The sequence below is a fragment of the Triticum dicoccoides genome, chromosome 2B (assembly GCF_002162155.2).
Source record: "Triticum dicoccoides isolate Atlit2015 ecotype Zavitan chromosome 2B, WEW_v2.0, whole genome shotgun sequence".
Classification (NCBI taxonomy): domain Eukaryota; kingdom Viridiplantae; phylum Streptophyta; class Magnoliopsida; order Poales; family Poaceae; genus Triticum; species Triticum dicoccoides.
In genome coordinates this window covers 770177731-770201616 of record NC_041383.1, presented here as the reverse complement: position 1 = coordinate 770201616, position 23886 = coordinate 770177731, and the positions used below count along the sequence as shown (strand labels likewise).

The following is a 23886-nucleotide window of genomic DNA, read 5'->3' as shown; positions in this document are numbered from 1 at the left end:
ACAAATGATCGGGCCGACAAGGTTTTTTTAGACGAAAAACAGCAAAGTTGCTGATTTTTTTATTTTCTTTTGCGGGGTAGCAAAGTTGCTGATTTCATTCATTAAGATAGGAGGAAACACCGCTGGAGAAAAAAATACTGATGTCCAGCAAAGAAGTTGTAGGGAAAAAATAAAGACAAAGAGCTATACAAATGTACAGGAGAATAGAAATCTTAGAACTATCCCTTGCATGTCCACTGCGCTCCTGTAAAACCTGCCACCCTCCATGAATTGAGCTCGTTGACAATGCCTTCAGCCACCTGCAGAAAAGTGGTCGCCTTGTTGTTGAAGATGTGGTTGTTCCTCTCCTTCCAAACATGCCAAGCAGTCACCATAAGCAGAGAGGCGAGGTCATTTCTCTGTTTGCTATTGTAGTTGCCAGTGCTTTTAACCACCAGCCGAAGTGATCTCCATCAGCACAAGGCAGAAGATTATAGGGGAATCTATACAAGGTTAGACAGTATCCCTAGATTCCAGCAGTGAAGGGGCAATTGCAGAGAAGGTGCATGCCATCTTCAATCCCAAGATGATATAACTGGTAGGTTGGATCACGTGGCCAGCCACGCTTAGCAAGATTGTTGGCAGTTAAACACTTATCTTGTACAAACAACCAGCAAAAGAATTGGACCTTAGGAGGAATCTTAATCTGCCAAATGAAACTCGGAAGGGGGGAGTCAATTATGTCCATGAATTGGTATTGATAGGCTGATTTTGCAGTGTATCTTCCATCCGGTGACCACTTCCAAATGAATTTGTCATCACCATGTGAGTGTAACTACCATGGATCGATGCCAGAAGTTGATGTACTCACGCAACACCTAAATCCCAGGGTTTCTCTTCAGCAAGGTTACCCACCTCCTATTTGTGAGACCTTCAGCCAAAGAATTTTTTCTGCTCTTGCTATGCTTGTATAAGTTGGGGAAAGAAACAGAGGGGATCTCGCCGCTTAACCAATGATCATGCCAAAATGACACCTTGGCCCCGTTGCCAATCTTGATGGTGGTGCTAGCAATAAAGAGTGCCTTAACATGTTTGTCAATCGATAGCTGCAGCCCTTGCCATGGTTTATCCAGTTCAGTGGCACTCTGCCATAACCAGCGAACTTTGAGGGCTCTTTCCTGAGCATACAGGTCAGGAATGCTCAGCCCTCCAAAATTAAGTGGGGAGCACACTAGGGATCAATGGACAAGACACTTACCTCCACACACGTTGTCGGAACCTGCCCATAAGAATGCCCGATGGAGTTTGTCAATTTTCTAAATCACCCACTTCGGTTGATGCACTCCCAGCAGGAGGAAGATGGGCATGGCCGAGAGGAAGAACCTTGCAAGCACCATTCTACCCATGGAAGAAATCCACCTAGCCTTCCAGGAAGCGATCTTCTTAATCAACTTGTCAATCAGCTCTTGGAAACCAGCAAGTCTCAACCTTCTAGCTGACAAAGGCATCCCGAGATATGTGCAGGGGAAGCTAGATAATTGGCAACCGAGGGCCAATTGCAAAGGAGAAAGGTCCAGTCCTTCACACAGAATAGGAAAGATCTTGCTCTTGGACAAGTTAGTTATGAGCCCGGTAGCATTACCAAATAGTGTCAACACCTTTGTAACCACATCAAAATCATGTAACTCTGGTTTTAAGAAGATGATTACATCAACAACATTTATGGAGGCATGGTGCTCGATCATTTAATTATCCAGGGGAGAAAGAATATTACTTCTCTGAGCTTTGTCCATAAGTCTCCCTAATCAGCCCACCACAAGCACAAAGAGTAAAGGGGAGAGGGGATCTCCTTGTCGTAGACCTTTTTGATGGAGAATTTTCTGGGTGGTATTAGAGTTGGCAAGAATTCTGGTTGAGGCAGAGTAAAACAGGAATGAGATCCATCCTCTCCATTTTGGCCCAAAGCCTAGAACTTGCAAAGCTTTAACAGAAACTCCCAAGAGACAGAATCAAAGGCCTTGGAAATATCCAACTTGAGCATAACCGATGGTATTTTCTTCTGCCTCAAGGTCTTTGCCATTGCCTCGACGTATACAAAGTTATCATGTATGCTTCTTCCTTTAATAAAGGCATTTTGACAAGGGGAAGCCAATTTGTTCTACCAAGGATGAAGTCTTGCAGCAAGGATTTTGGCAATCAATTTAGCAAAGAAGTGAATAAGGCTAATGGGCCTAAATTCCCGAGGTCTGACAACACCTTGATGTTTGGGCAGCAGAGCAATCACTACACTATTGAGCAAGTATAAATTTTGAGAATTCAGCCCTTGAAAGTACCTAAGACCAGCCATCAAATCATTCTTAACAACGTCCCAACACTTCTGAAAGAACATACCAGTGTATACATCTGGGCTGGGAGCCTTCTCGGGGTGCAAATCAAAAATGACCTTTTTAGTTTCCTCTTCTGAAAAAGCAAGCTCAAGGGGAGAAAGATCATAGACAGCCAGCTCGAGAGCATCTAAATTCAAGGAGATATCTCTGGGCTGATAGGTACCAAGCAGCTTATTGAAGTGTTGCCCAATATGTTGTTCCTTGTTCTACTGGTCAGAGTATTCTGTGTCATCCACAAGGATGGACAAAATGAAGTTTTTCTGCCTTCTAGTCGTGGCCTTCAGATGAAAAAAATCTAGAGTTACAGTCCCCCTCCTTGATAGTCAAGAACCTGGAGCGTTGGCGCCACATACATCTCTCCAAGGCCGCAAAACCTAAGCTCGTCATTTTAAGCCCGCCTCTGAATGTGTGCTCTTCAAGGGAAAGCATCCTGCTATCCCTAGCAATGTTCAACTGCAAGATAAGCTCATGGACGACCCTTGTCCTTAGCTTAATATCAGATAGCAAAGAGGAGGCCCAAGATTTAAGATTCTTGGCAAGGAAAGTCAACTTAGTATGGAGATTGATAAAGGGGTCATTGGACTTGGTAGCCTTATCCCAAGAAGAGTTGACAACTGTATCAAAACCTTCTAGCCGAACCCAAACATTTGCAAATTTGAATCTTCTCTGTGGCCTGAACAAAGCATTGCTGGGGAGTAATAATGGACAATGATCAGAGTCCGCGGAGGAAAGGCATTGTAGTAAAGCATTGGGAAACAACTCATTCCAAGGTTGATTATACATAAACATGTCAAGTCTGACGAGAATAGCACTACTACAAAAAGGGCTATAGATGGAATGGCCACTAATGACGCACCTGTCATGTGGTGCGCCATTACTATATTCTAATGGCGCACCATGTCTCGGTGCGCCATTAGTAATATATTACTAATGGCGCACCTGGTGTGTGGTGCACCATTAGTAGTTTTGAAAAAAAACATAAAAAATAAATTTGTTACTAATGGCGCACCGTTGTATAGTGCGCCATTACTAGTTAACATAGTAATGGCGCACCACATCCGCCGTGCTCCATTAGTAGTTTTGAAAAAAAGTAAAAAAAAATAAAAAATATTTGTTAGTAATGGCGCATCTGTGGACAGTGCGCCATTACTAGTTTACTAAGTTTTTTTTCCAAAAAAAAATCAAAAAAACCGAATGCACCCCCCCCCCGACCGCCTTTTCAGTTTTAAAAAAACAAAAGAAAATGATGGAAATATCAAAAAAATAAAAGAAAATAAGTTTCCCATGTGATATGTGGTCTAGTTGTTGGGAAAATTTACAAATATGAATTTCGACTTTATTTGCAAAATCTCTCTGGAAATTTGTAAAATGGGCATAACTTTTGCATACGAACTCGGATTAAAAAGTTTTTTCTATGAAAAATCATCTACTCGAAAACTTACATCCGAATTTAACCTAGGGAACCCCATTAAACATTTTCAAAATCCCCAAAAACCTAACAGAAAAAATTTACGGGGCTTTCAAGATCTAGAGGCAAAAAAAATCAGAAAATTCAAACTTACTAGTGGCACACCGTGGATGTGGTGCGCCACTAGTAACAGAAAAAAAATTGGTTTTGATTTTTTTTTGAATTTTTTTTAAAAAAATGATACGTAATATGACCGGGAAGTTTGAAATATTTTTCAAAATTTCAACATAGTCATGAACATGTACAAAGTCCTAGACAACAACAAGGTATAATAGGATTGATATGCTAGATATATCAACAAGTGCCTGTGAAGTGAGCTGTTGCTGGGGTTGGATGAACTCTGAAGTTAAGCTTGCTTGGGTTGGAGTAGTGTGAGGATGGGTGACCTTTTGGGAAGTTTGACCACGGAGTGCGATTTGACCCGAGATTAAGCCATAGTGACCTGAGATTAAGAAAAAAACGAAAAAAATTGATTTTTTTTAATTTTTCTTTTAAAAACAAATTTCTAAAAAATTTGAATTTTTTTTTTGTTACTAATGGCGCACTTCTATGTGGTGCGCCATTACCCTGGGAGGAATTCTAATGGCACACTGTGGGCAATTCTAATGGCGCACTACGTGGTGCGCCATTAGAACACCAGATATTAATGGTGCACCAGTGGTGTGCCATTAGAATTTAATTATAATGGCGTGATGCTAGTGGCGCACCAGTAGTGCGCCATTAGAAGGCAAAACTGGTGCGCCACTAGCATGCCTTTTCCTAGTAGTGTAGTGTGCAATTGTTCATTACTCCAGGTATACCTTCTCCAATGGAAATACATATCTTTGAGCTCAAGGGTGTTCATAAAATTTATGAAAGCATTAATCAGTCCTCTATTTATGTTTCCATTACTCTTGTCTGTAGCTGCAGTTGAAGTCACCCACTAAAACCAAGGGATCAGGAGAGTTCAAGCATAGCGATTGCAAGTCGTTTAGGAAGGAGATCTTTTCACTAGGGGGTTGAGGGCCATAGACATTCACCATTTTCCAAGACTCACTAGTGATCTTGTTGTAGCACCTTAGGGATATAAAACATCTAGAGCATTGCACTGAGGAGACAACAATATTATCAGACCAAGCGACCGACAACCCTCCACTAGCACCTTCAGAAGGAGAGAAAGCAAATTCAGAGAAATTGCCACCACAGATTTCAGATAGCAGAACAAAATCAACACTGGATAACTTTGTCTCTTGCAGACACACCATACTGATAGCATGCATCCTAATGAGCGACCGAACAGCGGTCCTTCTCGCTGGTGAATTCAGGCCCCTAACATTCCATATTAAGAAATTGCAATCATCCATAGAAGTAGATCGACATGATATGATGTAACACTGGAACGAACCAATCACGTGGTTCTCTCTGGCGCCCACCTCTTGCTGCTGCAGGCGCTGGACGCCAACTTGGTGAGGGCTTGGATCTACGCTGCGGAAAGTGGCGCCTTGAAACAGTCGGTGTATCGGGCGAGCAGGGCTACCGGGTCGGCCACCGGCTCCTCGAAGTCAATCCCCAGGCGACGACAGACCAGTCTCTTGGCGTTGGTGATGGAGGTGCTTTGCATCTCCGGTGGCCTGTTTGCCAGGTGGCGGCTATGGTGAAGCAGCTCAGTGTCGGCAACAGCGTTTCCCCTCTTAGGCCTTGTACAATGCAAGGTGCTTAGAGGAGGTTCTTAGAGAAATAAACCAGTCTTTTCTTAAGAACCGGTGCTTATTTGTACAGGGTAGAAGCTTAACTAGGCGTCTGTCCTGTAGAAATAGGCAATGGTGCTTCAGAAAAACCCGGTTTATTTTCCTAAGCACCACCCTAAGCATCTAGCATTCTACAAGGCCTTAGTAGTGGACATGGGCTTGAATATTGGACCTCGAAGGAGACCAGGAGAGATTGGCTCAACAACCAGGCCCATGAACACCTTGACCGGGTCCAGGTCCTGAGCATGGCCCGCAGCTGGCCCCATTACCCCGCCAAGCAGCGTCCTCCTCATTGACCAAGTCAGTTTGGACCACCAGCGGAGCAACATCAGGATCATTGACCAGTTCAGCATGCGCTACCACCTCTGGGGCATCAGACGGGCCCACAAGAACTGGGAGGCGTGCAACATCTCCCGTGCCCATGCTGCCGACAGTGGAAACCTGCGTAGCACCATCCAAAGACAGAGCATCGGGCTCCAGCTCATTAAACAACTGCACGGCAATCTGCATGGCACATGCAGCAGGGGAGGCAGCAGGGTGGGCCGACAAGGGATTCCTACAAAGATATTGGCAGTAACAAGCCATTCAGAGACAAGCTTAGGCTGGGAGGCTACGACTCCGAGAAGAGTTTCTCCTGGGACAAGCTCAATGAAATCACCTTGGGCATTGCCAGGGGGATCAACTACCTGCATCAAGGATGTGACATGCACATTCTGCACTTCGACATCAGGCCACACAATATTCTTCTTGGCAGCAATTTCATCCCAAAGGTTGCCGACTTCGGCCTTGGCAAGCTATACCCAAGGGACAACAGCTTTGTGCCTTTGAGACGGGGAACCATCGGGTACATAGCTCCTGAGATGATATCCTGCAGCTTTGGCGTCATATCGACTAGTCCGACGTTTACAGCTTCAGTATGCTGCTGCTGGAGATGGCAGGAGGGAGGAGGAACGCTGACCCGGACACGACGAACTCAATCTAGGCATTCTACCCATCGTGGGTGTATGACCGGCTAACTAGACAGGAACTGGGCGAGATATCTGCTGAGATGCACGAGTTGGGGAGGAAGTTGTGTCTTGTTGGGCTACATTGCATCCAGATCTAGTCTCACGATCGGCCAGCGATGAGCGAAATCATAGGCATGCTTGAAGGCGGCTTGATGGCATGCAGTTGCGTTCAAGGTCATTCTTCTGCGACGATGGGCACACCCCTGTAGTGGAGTCCTACAATTTTTGCTCTGAGCTGACTGCCATTTCAGAAGAGGATGACTGAATTCTTTTAATGTACGGAAAAGCTAATTTCCTGCCGGCAGGAATTTAGCAACAAATCCGAACGCCCCGAAAGCCGTCAGATCGCGATCGCGCGGCTGTTATCCGTAGGATTAATTGCATGGACAGTTAGTGTTTCAATTGGATCGCAATTTTAATGGGATCGACCTTTTTAATAGCAATCGCATGTGGGAACATGGGCATCGACCTGATTTCTTTCCTTTCGTCATTAATTAGACCATGATTTTTATGGGGTTACCGCTTTTATTAATGGTGATGAATAGGGTGTTGACCATATTTCTTTCCTTCGTACGGTGAAGTTTCCATATGCAAGTTGTGCTCTTTTTACCCAAGGATCGAACCTAGGTTGCTAGGCTCTTGGGTGCTTATGACAACCAACTCATCTGCTCCTAATTTGTTGTCCAATAAATGATGATTAGTTACATCAACCTTTTAAAAATCATGACAGCAAAACAAAAGCAGTTTTTTGTGTTTTTTATGACCCGATTTTCTCTTTGTTGTAATTATGTTGTATCCACACACACTTTGATCCATGAAACATAGTAGACCTGATAACTTATGTACCTCTGGTTTGGGCACCCTGGGGGAGGGGGGTGTTGATGAAATATCCTCCTGGTAAGTTCATGGGAATAGCATGGTAACTCATACATCGCAGACCTGACAAATCTTATGTACCTCGGTATTGATAACTTTGGCATGAGGCGGGAAGGGGTTAATGAAATATCCCCGACAACTTTTGTGTGAATAACATGGTAACTCACACATTGCAGACCTGATAAGTTATGTGCCACGGTCCTGGTAACTTTGGGAAGGGTAGTGATGAAATATACCCACGGTCAATTTGATGTTAATAACACGATAACTCACACATGGCAGACCTGATAACTTATGTAGCCCAGTCCTGGTAACTTTGGTGAACGGGAGTGCAGGGGGGGTGATGAAATTCCCCCCCCCCCTTCCCCGAGGGTAGCTCACACATCGCAGACCTGATAACTAATGTACCCCAGCCCTGGTAACCTTTGGCGATGGTGGTAGGGGAGGGTTGTTGGTGAAATATACCCCCATCGAAACCTAGGTACAAACACCAAAGTAAACTTTGACCCATGGAAAAAAGTTGTTGAAAACATATCACCTATAACTTCGGTGTAAATAATATGATAATATACGCCACTGGACTTGATAACTTATGTACAGACATCACGATAACTTTAACTCGTAAAAAAAGTTATCGGAAACATAATCTATAAATAACATGGTAATAAAGGCTTTCGGACCTGATAACTTGCATAAAGACACCACGATAATTTTGACCCAGAGAAAAAAGTTGTTGAAAACATAGTTCGATAACATCTATGTAAATAACATGGTAATATATGTACAAAAGAGCTGATACCTTACTTAGCTTAGGCTTGATAACTTGACCTAGAAGAAAAAGTCATCGGGACATACCAACATGGGATCTAGTTTCGAAAGTATCATCATGGCGCTTTTTTGAGTGAAAACCGATCTTGAATCGAACAGACCGTTTGAGCTACAAAACATTTTGAAATGTCAAAATAAAGAGAATCTACGATGACATTAGCTTTTCTGCACTTTAAATCCATTTGCATGTGTGGAGAAAGTTGGGAGAAATCATTTGTATACACAAAATTTGCATATGTAAACATCGTGGTAACTTATGTTGCATAGACGTGATAACTTGCATATCCCCGACGTGGTAACTTTTTACTCGAAAAAAATGTTGTCGAAACATATCAATATGGGATCTTGTTTCGAAGGTACCGTCGTGACGATTCTTTTATGTGAAAACAAATTTTTGATCGGACCCACAGTTTGGGCTACAAAACATTTTGAATTTTGATATTCATTGGAATCTTTGCTGATGTCATCATTTCTGTTTTACATGCATGCATGCATGACTTGGATTGAATTAGAAAACGCCTTGCATGCCGCATGCTGCTGTTGTTGCTTTTTTATATCGTTGTTCCCGTATACGCAATCTCGATGCTCAAGGAATCGTCCGGATCTGTTAGTAACTACCGACTGATTGGTAGTTAGTACAGTCCTTTAATGTAATATTGTACTACGAGGTGATGATGAACTTGTGAAAAGTTGCAGTAACGTTTTGTTTGGAGCAAATGAATGTGAATCCTCTACCCTGTTTCTTTTCTGAATGTTATCCAAAATTCAAACATATCAAGCGCTCCGGGACTCTGAAGCGTGAAGTGCAACTGAGTGTAAAGTTTTGTTTGACCTCCCAATGATCTCCCTTGCTGAAAAAGGTGTGAACTGTTGCGAAAATAAACTGAAGAAAAGTAACAGCAGAGAATTACTAAGGAAAAATGTATGCAGAAGTATCTGATGATTCCAAATGAAGAAAATCGGATGATATCTCTCAGTTTCAGAAAAGAAAAACTGTAGTGGTGGTTGTTTTTCATCGTCCTATAATTGCTATGGGTTGTAAACTTGTAATCACCGTCACCGAACTCATCCAAATACATCCCCCGACATAAGAAGATGCTAGAAGCTTCTAAATGATGATGGAGTTCCACCAGCATATACTCCCTCCGTTCCTAAAAATAAGTCTTTCTAGAGATTTCAATATAGACTACATACGGAGCAAAATGAATGAATCTACACTCTAAACTATGTCCATATACATCTGTATGTAGTCCATATTGAAATCTCTAGAAAGACTTATATTTAAGAACGGAGGGAGTATATGCCATCAACAGAGGGAGTGCAGTGCTGCAATTGTAGGCAGTAGCAGTTCTCTGCTCAACATTGCCTGTTCCGAAATCAGTTCATCATAATGACAACAACAGAGCACTATTCAAGTAGACTGAAGCTGAGAGACATTATGAAAACAACTTACGCTCTCCATGAGATATTTAAATCAGAAGAAAGGCTGTTTGTTAGTGGCCTGCTTGAAATCTGATTGTATTGTAGTAATGTTGTCGACCAGCGGATCTGGTGACACTAATCGATACTCGTAAACGCATAATGGATCAGTGAACTTGGATGCATTGATCCTGACTCCTCGAGCGATACAGGTGCGACGCACCCATCCAAACACGCCCTGAATTTCCATAGCCTGCACCTTTTGTAAGAACAAGTATGCAAAGCATCCCCATCAGTTGCCATCGCCGTTCTTATTGGTGATAGTTATAAGAGAAGCCAAGAGTGAAGTTGCTAATTCTTTGCTCACAATTTGATTACAGTCATACTGTAGGTATTTTTCATGAAGAACAAGCTACCTTGACGACCCTGCTAAAGTAAGCCAGCATTTTTGTTAGCAGAGCAGACATGAAGGTAAAAGTATTGGAGTCGATCTAACAAATACATCAGGAGAAACAACTCCTACATCCAAGCAAAAACTGCAAATCAATTAACCACGAAATCATCGATCAGCAACGCCTGAAGTACAATGCAGCGCACTCGCATCATAGTATCACAAACACTCGCATCACAGCAAGGTAAGGTAAGAACATAACCGCATCATAATAGCAAACGGAGGGATACAATTATCATGCAAGGGGTCCATCATCTTTTTCCTCGAATAAAACAGAGGATAAAATTAAAAGGTGTTCATCGGCGTATGCTACAGATCGATGTTGGTGCCGCCTTGAACAGATAATAACAGCGAGGTGCACGCACAAGCTAGAACTCGATCTGAATCTTGGAACATAGAAACTCATCATCGGAGAAGCATCATGAATAACCAATCCTTGCTACGGAACTCGGCCCTGATTAATCAATTAGTCTTGGTCGGAATCGGAGAAGGTGAGGTCTTTGATTACCTCCTTCCGTACTTGGTCGCTGTATGCTCTGAGCTCGGCCCTGAGAGCGATGGCCTCATCGTCTACCTCCACGCAGCCCTTCTCCTGGAGCTGGCTAAGGACCCAGGCCTGGTACTCGGCGAAACTCTCTCGAGATTTGTAGTACAGACGGGCCATGCCGTACAAGGCCACCTTCGACCTGTCCAGCATCTCCTCCGGCGAAGGCACCAAGCTGGGGTTTTCGCTCCTCAGGGCCTGGAAGAGACGGAGGGGGCCGACTGGTATCCACCACCCTGGTAAGGATCGAGTCGACCTCCTCCTGCGGTAGCCGCGTCTTCTTCCTCCCTATGGCGGCCTCGTCCTCTCCTTTGGTCGCCGCCGCCGCCTTCTTCTCTGATTCTGCGACGGCCTCCGTCGCATGACCAGCTTCGTCGCCCAAACTACTGCCGATCGCCGCAGCCTCCGCCTTCCCTTTGGTGCTGCACACCTTCGGGTGAGACTCCTCGCCGGCAGCCGCCTCATCTGCCTTCCTCTTGGCGCTGCACGGCTTGAGAAACTCGTTATTTTTCTGAACGCTTACCGGCACCGCCGCCATGATTTTGGGAACGCTTCTTATTTCGATCTGGGGATAGATCATCGGATATTTTCGCTTTTTTTTAGTCGGGTATTGTCGCTTTGGAACGCTTGTTCTGATTTGGGGCTGGAGACGCCAACTGGTGCGGTCTCGATTATAGAAGAAGCTATGTCCCGTGTCACGCTGGGCATAAAACCGGATACCCGAAGTCCGAATCAATATAGCGCCAGTTTGAAAAATCCAAACACAATCTCGGGAAGCAGTTTTGAAATCCGGGATTATATTTAGAAAATTCGGATTTACACTCACGGAACCCGAACTATCCAAAGTAATAGGATTCCAGTAAAAATAATCTTCCAAAGGCCCAAACAGCCGCCAAAATCCCCTCACCTAGAAAACCTGCTTCCTACCACGTTCTCGGTCGTTCCCCACCCTAACCCGTCTCCATATCCCAGATGCCACGGGCAACACCACCACCTAAGAGCATCTCCAGCCGTTGGCCCCCAAGGACGCATAAAAATCGTCCCTTAGAGGCGAGCCGGCGATTCGTTCGGCGCTAGGGGCGGTTTTGCGCCCAGTCGTCGCCCCCAGCTCGCCCGCAGTCGCCGATTTTGGCTCACTTTTGAAGCCAATTTCGATGAAAAAGGCTCATATGGGCGAGAATAGGCCCATATTCGGTGTGGTTCGCCGTGCCTCGGCGTTCAATTATCAACATAAATATTTTTTATCACATATTTCATCACACAAAATTCAAATAATTCAACAAAATAGTAGAACAACAAATAGTTCAATACAAATTGTATAGTTCAACAAATAAAAACTCATATTTCATCACACGTCGCGTCCGGTGTCGCCCTTGAGCCTCCATAGGTGCTCTATCAGATCTTGCTGCAGTTGATGATGCACCTGTGGGTCTCGGATCTCCTCACACATACTGAGATAGGCAGTCCAGGTTGCCGGTAGCTGGTGATCAACTTGGACAAGAGGACCCTGCCTGTGGTATGAATCAGTGTCGAACACTGGCTCTTCCTGCTCGCTCTCAATGATCATATTGTGCAAAATGACACATCAGGTCATGATCTCTCACATTTGATCTTTCGACCAGGTCTGAGCGGGGTACCGGACAACAGCAAATCGAGAATGGAGCACACCAAATGCCCGCTCGACATCCTTCCTGCAAGCCTCCTGAATCTTCGCAAACCAGGCGTTCTTGCCTCCAGGCACAGGGTTTTTGATGGTCTTCACAAATGTCGACCATCTCGGATAGATGCTATCAGCTAGATAGTACCCCTTGTTGTAGTGCCGCCCATTGATCTCGAAGTTCACCGGAGGAGAATGACCTTCAACAAGCTTGGCAAAGACAGGAGAGCACTGCAGCACGTTGATGTCATTGTGAGTTCCTGGCATACGAAAGGAGTGCCAAATCCAGAGGTCCTGTGTGGCCACCGCCTCAAGTACCACACTGCAACCGCCTTTGGCGCCTTTGTACATCCCCTGCCAAACAAATGGGCAATTCTTCCATTTCCAATGCATGCAGTCGATGCTTCCAAGCATCCTAGGAAATCCTGTTGTTGCATTCTGTGCTAGGATCCGAGTAGTGTCTTCCGCATTGGGTGTTCTCAAGTATTGCAGTCCAAACACTACCACCACTGCCCGATAGAACTTGTAGAAACACTCTATGCTGGTGGACTCGGCCATGCGCCCATAGTCGCCCTGTGAGTCACCGGGAGCTCCGTATGCAAGCATCCTCATCGCTGTCGTGCATTTCTGGATCGAGGTGAATCCAAGTTTGCCTGTGCAATCCATCCTGCATTTGAAGTAGTTGTCGAACTCCTGGATGGAATTCACAATCCTGAGAAAAAGTTTTCTGCTCATCCGATAACGGCGCCGAAATGTTCTGTCGCCATGAAGTGGAGCATCGGTGAAGTAGTCGGAGTAGAGCATGCAGTAGCCTTCGAGACGATGACGGTTCTTTGCTTTCACCCGCCCCGGCGCCGAGCCACCTCGCCGCGACTTTTCATTGCTCGCCAGCAGCTGGGCGGGGGTGGCGAGCACCATGAGATGCTCTTCTTCTTGGACGTCGGCCTCGGCTTCCTCCTCCAGTAGCACGGCGAGCGCTTCCTCGTCATCCGAGTCCACCATCGAGGCAGGCAATTCGGCGAACACCTTGCGCCCGATGGGCGTGCACCCGCCGTTAAACTGCCCCTCCGCGGCCGAAAACGGCGGCCGAAAGTGCCAGCTGCTATCGGAGGGGCTGCCGCGGCGAACCTTTGCTACCTCTGCTATTTTTTCCGGCGGGGAATGGCTATCTAGCGGCGAAAGGCGGCGGGCAGCGCCGGGATATAGCTAGTGGCGGCCGAGAGCGCGGGGGCACTACAAGAAATATGTCAACTAGTGACCTTCTGTCAGTGACCCTGAAAGAATTGGTCATAGATCTATGACCATTTGAGACCAATTGGTCAAAAGCTGTTCGGGGGGCTCCAAACCCTAAACCATTGCGACCATTTTGGTCAGAAAGGTCGTAATTTCCTTACACGAAATGGTCACAAAGCAAACAGTGCAGGTCCGCTGCCTTATTTCTAGTTGTTAACGACCAATATAGATGGTCATAGCCTTATAGATTGTGGTGGGTTGTGATGACTAGGCTTCATCTCATCAGTTTTGCCTATGTGTCATGTCCATGTGTCAATTTTTGCCATAGGTTGTGAAGCAACCTATATTTCTGTTATTCCAAAAATCCCAAAAAATTCTCATAAATTGTTTGGATCATATCTTCATCAAATATGTCAAAAACCTTTCTTGCCTAGTTCAAAAATAACTCAACAATATTCATTTTCCTATTTTGTTCAGAGCAGCACTTTGTGAAGGAAGTGTTATTTATATATTCTTGATTTCCCTAAAAATTTGTGAAGACATTCTTCTTAGTGTATGATCATCCTCAGCCAAAACTCACGCCCATTGGCCATGTGCATTTCCCGTACCGCTAATCAAACACTTGGCTGCTAATTCATGTTTGAGCATAGTTCGGCCTCCTCATGAGAATCTTATGTTATAATTTTCCTCCTAGCACCTACCTGGGTGTTGGGGAACGTACCAATTTCAAAAATTTCCTACGCACACGCAAAACCCTTGTAGACTGTAAGCGGAAGCGTTAGAACAACGCGGTTGATGTAGTCGTACGTCTTCACGGCCCAACCGATCAAGCACCGAAACTACGGCACCTCCGAGTTCTAGCACACGTTCAGCTCGATGACGTCCCTCGAACCCCGATCCAGCCGAGTGTCGAGGGAGACTTTTGTCAGCACGACGGCGTGGTGACGATCTTGATGTTCTACCGTCGCAGGGCTTCGCCTAAGTACCGCTATGATATTATCGAGATGGACTATGGTGGAGGGGGGCACCGCACACGGCTAAAAGATCCAAGGGATCAATTGTTGTTATCTCTAGAGGTGCCCCCCTACCCCCGTATATAAAGGAGCAAGGGGGAGGGGGCGGCCGGCCTAGGAGGGGGCGCGCCATGGGGAGTCCTACTCCCACCGGGAGTAGGATTCCCCCCCTTCCAAGTAGTAGGAGTAGGAGTCAAGGAAAGGGGGAAGAGAAGAGAAGGAAGGAGGGGGCGCAGCCCCTCCCCCTAGTCCAACTCGGACTAGGTCTTGGGGGGCGCTCAGCTCTCCTCTCTCTTTCCCCTGAAGCCCAATAAGGCGCATATACTCCCCGACGAATTCCCGTAACTCTCCGGTGGTCCGAAAAATACCCGAATCACTCGGAACCTTTCCGAACTCCGAATATAGTCGTCCAATATATCGATCTTTACGTCTCGGCCATTTCGAGACTCCTCGTCATGTCCCCGATCTCATCTGGGACTCCGAACTCCTTTGGTACATCAAAACTCATAAACTCATAATTTAACTATCATCGAAACTTTAAGCGTGCGGACCCTACGGGTTCGAGAACAATGTAGACATGACCGAGAAACGTCTCCGGTAAATAACCAATAGCGGAACCTGGATGCTCATATTGGTTCCCACATATTCTACGAAGATCTTTAACGGTCAGACCGCATAACAACATACGTTGTTCCCTTTGTCATCGGTATGTTACTTGCCCGAGATTCGATCGTCAGTATCTCAATACCTAGTTCAATCTCATTACCGGCAAGTCTCTTTACTCGTTCCGTAATACATCATCTCGCGACTAACTCCTTAGTTGCAATGCTTGCAAGGCTTAAGTGATGTGCATTATCGAGAGGGCCCAGAGATACCTCTCCGACAATCGGAGTGACAAATCCTGATCTCGAAATACGCCAATCCAACAAGTACGTTTCGAGACACCTGTAGAGCACCTTTATAGTCACCCAGTTACGTTGTGATGTTTGGTAGCACACAAAGTGTTCCTCCGGTAAATGGGAGTTGCATAATCTCATAGTCATAGGAACATGTATAAGTCATGAAGAAAGCAATAGCAATATACTAAACGATCGGGTGCTTTGCTAACGGAATGGGTCAAGTCAATCACATCATTCTCCTAATGATGTGATCTCGTTAATCAAATGACAACTCTTTGTCCATGGCTAGGAAACATAACCATCTTTGATTAATGAGCTAGTCAAGTAGAGGCATACTAGTGAGACTCAGTTTGTCTATTTATTCACACATGTATTATGTTTCCGGTTAATACAATTCTAGCATGAATAATAAACATTTATCATGAAATAAGGAAATAAATAATAACTTTATTATTGCCTCTAGGGCATATTTCCTTCAGTCTCCCACTTGCACTAGAGTCAATAATCTAGTTCACATCACCATGTGATTTAACACTAATATTCACATCTGCATGTGATTAACACCCATAGTTCACATCGTCATGTGATCAACACCCAAAGGGTTTACTAGAGTCAATAATCTAGTTCACATCGCTATGTGATTAACACCCAAAGAGTACTGAGGTATGATCATGTTTTTGCTCGTGAGAGAAGTTTAGTCAACGGATCTGTTACATTCAGAGCCGTATGTATTTTGCAAATATTCTATGTCTAAAATGCTCTGCACGAAGCTACTCTAGCTAATTGCTACCACTTTTAATATGTATCCAGATTGAGACTTAGAGTCATCTGGATCGGTGTAAAAGCTTGCATCGATGTAACTCTTTACGACGAACTCTTTTATCACCTCCATAATCGAGAAACATCTCCTTAGTCCTTACTAAGGATATTCTTGACCGCTGTCCATTGATCTACTCCTAGATCACTATTGCACTCCCTTGCCAATACTTAGTGGTAGGGTATGCAACAGATCTGGTACACAGCATGGCATACTTTATAGAACCTATGGCTGAGGCATAGGGAATGACTTTCATTCTCTTTCTATCTTCTGCCGTGGTCGGGCTTTTAGTCTTACTCAATTTCACACCTTGTAACACAGGCAAGAACTCTTTCTTTGAATGTTCCATTTTAAACTACTTCAAAATCTTGTCAAGGTATGTATTCATTGAAAAACTTATCAGGCGTCTTGGTCTATCTCTATAGATCTTGATGCTCAATATGTAAGCAGCTTCACTGAGGTCTTTCTTTGAAAAACTCCTTTCAAACACTCCTTTATGCTTTGCAGAATAATTCTACATTATTTCCGATCAACAATACGTCATTCACATATACTTATCAGAAATGTTGTAGTGCTCCCACTCACTTTCTTGTAAATACAGGCTTCACCGCAAGTCTGTATTAAAACTATATGCTTTGATCAACTTATCAAAGCGTATATTCCAACTCCGAGATGCTTGCACCAGTCCATAGATGGATCGCTGCAGCTTGCATATATTTTTAGCACCTTTAGGATTGACAAAACCTTATGGTTGTATCATATACAACTCTTCTTTAATAAATCCATTAAGGAATGCAGTTTTATTTATCCATTTGCTAGATTTCATAAAATGCGGCAATTTGCTAACATGATTCGGACAGACTTTTAAGCATCGATACGAGTGAGAAAATCTCATTGTATTCAACATCTTGAACTTGTCAAAAACCTTTTGCAACAATTCGAGCTTTGTAGATAGTAACACTACTATCAACGTCCGTCTTCCTCTTGAAGATCCATTTATTTTTTATGGATTGCCGATCATCAGGCAAGTCCACCAAAGTCCACACTTTGTTCTCATACATGGATCCTATCTCAGATTTCATGGCCTCTAGCCATTTCGCGGAATCTGGGCTCATAATCGCTTCCTTATAGTTCATAGGTTCATCATGGTCTAGTAACATGACTTTCAGAACAGGATTACCGTACCACTCTGGTGCGGACCGTATCTGGAAGACCTACGAGGTTCTGTAATAACTTGATCTGAAGTTTCATGATCATCATCATTAGCTTCCTCACTAATTGGTGTAGGAATCACTGGAACTGATTTCAGCGATGAACTATTTTCCAATTCAAGAGAAGGTACTATTACCTTATCAAGTTCTACTTTTCTCCCACTCACTTCTTTCGAGAGAAACTCCTTCTCTAGAAAGGATCCATCTTAACAATGAATATCTTGCTTTCGAATCTATGATAGAAGGTGTACCCAATAGTTTCCTTTGGGTATTCTATGAAGACGCACTTCTCTGATTTGGGTTTGAGCTTATCAGGTTGAAACCTTTTCACATAAGCATCGCAGACCCAAACTTTAAGAAATGACAACTTTGGTTTCTTGCCAAACCACAGTTCATAAGGCGTCGTCTCAACGGATTTTGATGGCGCCCTATTTAAAGTGAATGCAACTGTCTCTAATGCATAACCCCAAAATGATAGTGGTAAATCGGTAAGATACATCATAGATCGCACCATATCCAATAAAGTGCGGTTATGACGTTCGGACACACCATTACGTTGTGCTGTTCCATGTGGCGTGAGCTGTGAAGCTATTCCACATTGTTTTATATGAAGGCCAAACTCGTAACTCAAATATTCTCCTCCACGATCAGATCGTAGAAACTTTATTTTCTTGTTACGATGATTCTCCACTTCACTCTGAAATTCTTTGAACTTTTCAAATGTTTCAGACTTGTGTTTCATTAAGTAGATATACCCATATCTGCTCAAATCATCTGTGAAGGTTAGAAAATAACGATACTTGCCACGAGCATCAACACTCATTGGATCGCATACATTAGTATGTATTATTTCCAACAAATCTGTTGCTTGCTCCATTGTTCTGGTGAACGGTGTCTTAGTCATCTTGCCCATGAGGCATGGTTCGCAAGCATCAAGTGATTCATAATCAAGTGATTCCAAAAACCCATCAGCATGGAGTTTCTTCATGCGCTTTACACCAATATGACCTAAACGGCAGTGCCACAAATAAGTTGCACTATCATTATTAACTCTACATCTTTTGGCTTCAATATTATGAATATGTGTATCACTACGATCGAGATCTAATAAACTATTTTCATTGGGTGTATGACATCGAAGGTTTTATTCATGTAAACAGAACAACAATTATTCTCTGACTTTAAATGAATAACCATATTGCAATAAACATGATCAAATCATATTTATGCTCAACGCAAACGCCAAATAACATTTATTTAGGTTTAACACTAATCCCGAAAGTATAGGGAGTGTGCGATGATGATCATATCAATCTTGGAACCACTCCCAACACACATCATCACTTCACCCTCAACTAGTCTCTGTTTATTCTGTAACTCCTGTTTCGAGTTACTAATTTTTTTAGCAACCGAATAAGTATCAAATACTCAGGGGCTACTATAAACACTAGTAAGATACACATCAATAACCTGTATATTAAATATACCCTTGTTCACTTTGCCATCCTTCTTATCCACCAAATATTCAGGGCATTTCCGCTTCGAGTGACCATTTCCTTTGCAGTGTAAGCACTCAGTCTCAAGCTTTTGGTCTAGCTTTGGGCTCCTTCACGGGAGTGACAACTTGCTTGCCATTCTACTTGAAGTTCCCTTTCTTTCCCTTTGCCCTTTTCTTGAAACTAGTGGTCTTGTCAATCATCAACACTTGATGCTCTTTTCTTGATGTCTACCTTCGTCGATTTTAGCATCACGAAGAGCTCGAGAATCGTTTTCGTCATCCCTTGCATTATAGTTCATCACGAAGTTCCACTAACTTGGTGATGGTGACTAGAGAACTCTGCCAATCACTATCTTATCTGGAAGATTAACTCCCACTTGATTCAAGCGATTGTAGTACTCAGACAATCTAAGCACTTGCTCACTAGTTGAGCAATTCTCCTCCATCTTTTAGGAGAAGTATTTGTCAAAGGTCTCATACCTCTTGACACGGGCATGAGTCTGAAATACCAATTTCATCTCATGGAACATCTCATATTTTCTGCGACGTTTCAAAAACGTGTTTGTAGTCCCGGTTCTAAGCCATAAAGCATGGTGCACAAAACTATCAAGTAGTCATCATATTGAGCTAGCCAAACATTCATAACGTCTACATCTGCTCCTGCAATAGGTCCGTCACCTAGTGGTGCATCAAGGACATAATTCTTCTGTGCAGCAATGAGGACAATCCTCAGATCACGGATCCAATCCGCATCATTGCTACTAACATCTTTCAACACAGTTTTCTCTAGGAACATATCAAAATTAACATATGAAAGCAACAAAGCGAGCTATTGATCTACAACATAATTTGCAAAATACTATCGGGACTAAGTTCATGATAAATTTAAGTTCAATTAATCATATTACTTAAGAACTCCCACTTAGATAGATATCTCTCTAATCATCTAAGTGATCACGTGATCCAAATCAAAACAATAACCAATCATCACGTGAAATGGAGTAGTTTTCAATGGTGAACATCACTATGTTGATCATATCTACTATATGATTCACTCTCGACCTTTCGGTCTCAAGTGTTCCGAGGCCATATCTGCATATGCTAGGCTCGTCAAGTTTAACCTGAGTATTCTGCGTGTGCAAAACTGGCTTGCACCCATTGTAGATAGACGTAGAGCTTATCGCACCCGATCATCACGTGGTGTCTGGGCAGGACGAACTTTGGCAACGGTGCATACTTAGGGAGAACACTTCTATCTTGAAATTTAGTGAGAGATCATCTTATAATGCTACCGTCAATCAAAGCAAGATAAGATGCATAAAAGATAAACATCACATGCAATCAATATAAGTGATATGATATGGCCATCATCATCTTGTGCTTGTGATCTCCATCTCCGAAGCACCTCCATGATCACCATCGTCACCGGCGCGACACCTTGATCTCCATCGTAGCATCATTGTCGTTTACGCCGTCTATTGCTTCTACGACTGTCTCTACCGCTTAGTGATAAAGTAAAGCAATTACAGGGCGTTTGCATTTCATACAATAAAGCAACAACCATATGGTTCCTGCCAGTTGCCGATAACTTCGGTTACAAAACATGATCATCTCATGCAATAAAATATAGCATCAGGTCTTGACCATATCACATCACAACATGCCCTGCAAAAACAAGTTAGACGTCCTCTGCTTTGTTGTTGCAAGTTTTACATTGCTGCTACGGGCTGAGCAAGAACCGTTCTTACCTACGCATCAAAACCACAACGATAGTTCATCAAGTTAGTGCTGTTTTAACCTTCTCAAGGACCGGGCGTAGCCACACTCGGTTCAACTAAAGTTGGAGAAACTGACACCCGCCAGCCACCTGTGTGCAAAGCAGTCGGTAGAACCAGTCTCGCGTAAGCGTATGCGTAATGTCGGTCCGGGATGCTTCATCCAACAATACCGCCGAACCAAAGTATGACATGCTGGTAAGCAGTATGACTTGTATCGCCCACAACTCACTTGTGTTCTACTCGTGCATATAACATCAACGCATAAAACCTAGGCTCGGATGCCACTGTTGGGGAACGTAGTAATTTCAAAAATTCCTACGCACACGCAAGATCATGGTGATGCATAGCAACGAGAGGGGAGAGTGTTGTCTACATACCCTTCTAGACCGTAAGCGGAAGCGTTAGAACAACGCAGTTGATATAGCCGTACGTCTTCACGGCCCGACCGATCAAGCACCGAAACTACGACACCTCCGAGTTCTAGCACACGTTCAGCTCGGTGACGTCCCTCGAACTCCGATCTAGTCGAGTGTCGAGGGAGAGTTCCATCAGCACGACGGCGTGGTGACGATCTTGATGTTCTACCGTCGCAGGGCTTCGCCTAAGCACCGCTACGATATTATCGAGATGGACTATGGTGGAGGGGGGCACCGCACACGGCTAAGAGATCCAAGGGATCAATTGTTGTTATCTCTAGAGGTGCCCCCTGCCCCCGTATATAAAGGAGCAAGGGAAGGGACCGGCCGGCCTATGAGGGGGCGCGCCATGGGGAGTCCTACTCCCGCCGGGAGTAGGATTCCCCCCTTCCAAGTAGTAGGAGTAGGAGTCAAGGAAAGGGGAAGAGAAGAGAAGGAAGGAGGGGGCACAGCCCCTCCCCCTAGTCCAATTCGGACTAGGCCTTGGGGGGCGCCCAGCCTCTCCTCTCTCTTTCCTCTAAAGCCCAATAAGGCCCATATACTCCCCGGCGAATTCTCGTAACTCTCCGGTACTCCGAAAAATACCCGAATCACTCGGAACCTTTCCGAACTCCGAATATAGTCGTCCAATATATCGATCTTTACGTCTCGGCCATTTCGAGACTCCTCGTCATGTCCCCGATCTCATCCGGGACTCCGAATTCCTTCGGTACATCAAAACTCTTTAACTCATAATTTAACTGTCATCGAAACCTTAAGCGTGCGGACCCTACGGGTTCGAGAACAATGTAGACATGATCGAGACACGTCTCCGGTCAATAACCAATAGCGGAACCTGGATGCTCATATTGGTTCCCACATATTCTATGAAGAAATTTATCGGCCAGACCGCATAACAACATACGTTGTTCCCTTTGTCATCGGTATCTTACTTGCCCGAGATTCGATCGTCGGTATCTCAATACCTAGTTCAATCTCGTTACCGGCAAGTCTCTTTACTCGTTCCGTAATACATCATCTCGCAACTAACTCATTAGTTGCAATGCTTGCAAGGCTTAAGTGATGTGCATTACCGAGAGGGCCCAGAGAGACCTCTGCGACAATCGGAGTGACAAATCCTAATCTCGAAATACACCAACCCAACAAGTACCTTTGGAAACACTTGTAGAGCACCTTTATAATCACCCAGTTATGTTGTGACGTTTGGTAGCACACGAAGTGTTCCTCCGATAAACGGGAGTTGCATAATCTCATAGTCATAGGAACATGTATAAGTCATGAAGAAAGCAATAGCAATATACTAAACGATCGGTGCTATGCTAACGGAATTGGTCAAGTCAATCACATCATTCTCCTAATGATGTGATCTCGTTAATCAAATGAAAACTCTTTGTCCATGGCTAGGAAACATAACCATCTTTGATTAATGAGCTAGTGAAGTAGAGGCATACTAGTGACACTCAGTTTGTCTATGTATTCACACATATTATGTTTCCAGTTAATACAATTCTAGCATGAATAATAAACATTTATCATGAAATCAGGAAATAAATAATAACTTTATTATTGCCTCTAGGGCATATTTCCTTCACTGGGGAGTTCCCAACCCACTAGACATGCCTAGGCCGCCCAGAACGCATGGCAACTCCACGGTCACGCGGTGACCACGCGGCGGCATGCGAGCATATGCGCTCTAGAGTTGGGGCCCTCGGCCACCGTCCAAACCTCGATGTCTCGCCATAAAACCATGTATTTCTGATTAAATAGATACTTATTTACCTAGAAATGATTTTTGGAAAAAATAAAGAGCAAACTATGAGGCACCTGCAGTTCAAATTTGATCCGCTTCCACCTGAATCGACGGGAATTTGTCTTTTTCACCAGAGGTGGATCAAAACTTTTGACACCCAACCATTTTGTCAATTGTGCATTATATATGTCCTAGTATTTTATAAAATTGATTAGGTCCAATTTTGCAACAAATATATGGTAGGTCCTTCACAAAAAAACTCATTTTGGGCACTCGAAAAAATGGAAAATGAAATTTTCATCCAAAGAAAATGAAAAGTTCCTTAGGCAACATTGTTTGTCATTCCAAGATGCACCCTTCTGCACGATATGAGGTCATTTGAACAAACTATGCCATGAATGTGGCCATAAGATTGATCATTTGGCTTGAAAGCCATGAATCTTCACACATGATAGCTCATTTCTGAGAACACTTTTTTAAAATAATTACCATATTACAAGTTTATTATTTTTCCTGGAAACTTGGTCACATATAATGACACAATGCAAAGGTTTTCCAATTTTTTGATTTTTTTGAATTTTTTATGCCCGTTTCAAAATGCGGTCAAAACGGCGGGCTTGACCGTTCCTAGATAGTGGTTGAATCTTAGAATTTTTTTGGTGTTTAAAAGATAAAATAGATACTTATGTACCTATAAATGATTTTTGAAAAAAATAAATAGCAAACTATGAGGCACCTGCAGTTCAAATTTGACCCGTTTCCACCTGAATCGGCGACAATTTGTATTTTTCACCAGAGGTGGATCAAAACTTTTTACACCCAACCATTTGGTCAATTGTACATTAAACATGGCCTAGTATTTTATAAAATTGATTAGGTCTAATTTTGCAACAATTATTTGGTAGTTCCTTCACAAAAAACCTCATTT

The 23886-nt window shown here is 43.7% G+C and overlaps 2 pseudogenes; one reads left to right on the top strand and one right to left on the bottom strand.

Moving 5' to 3' along the window:
* Positions 1-6265: 6265 nt before the first annotated feature.
* LOC119360831 lies at positions 6266-6833 on the top strand (annotated as a pseudogene).
* A 3775-nt stretch (positions 6834-10608) lies between these two features.
* Positions 10609-11266, bottom strand: LOC119361358 (annotated as a pseudogene).
* Between the last annotated feature and the right edge of the window lie 12620 nt (positions 11267-23886).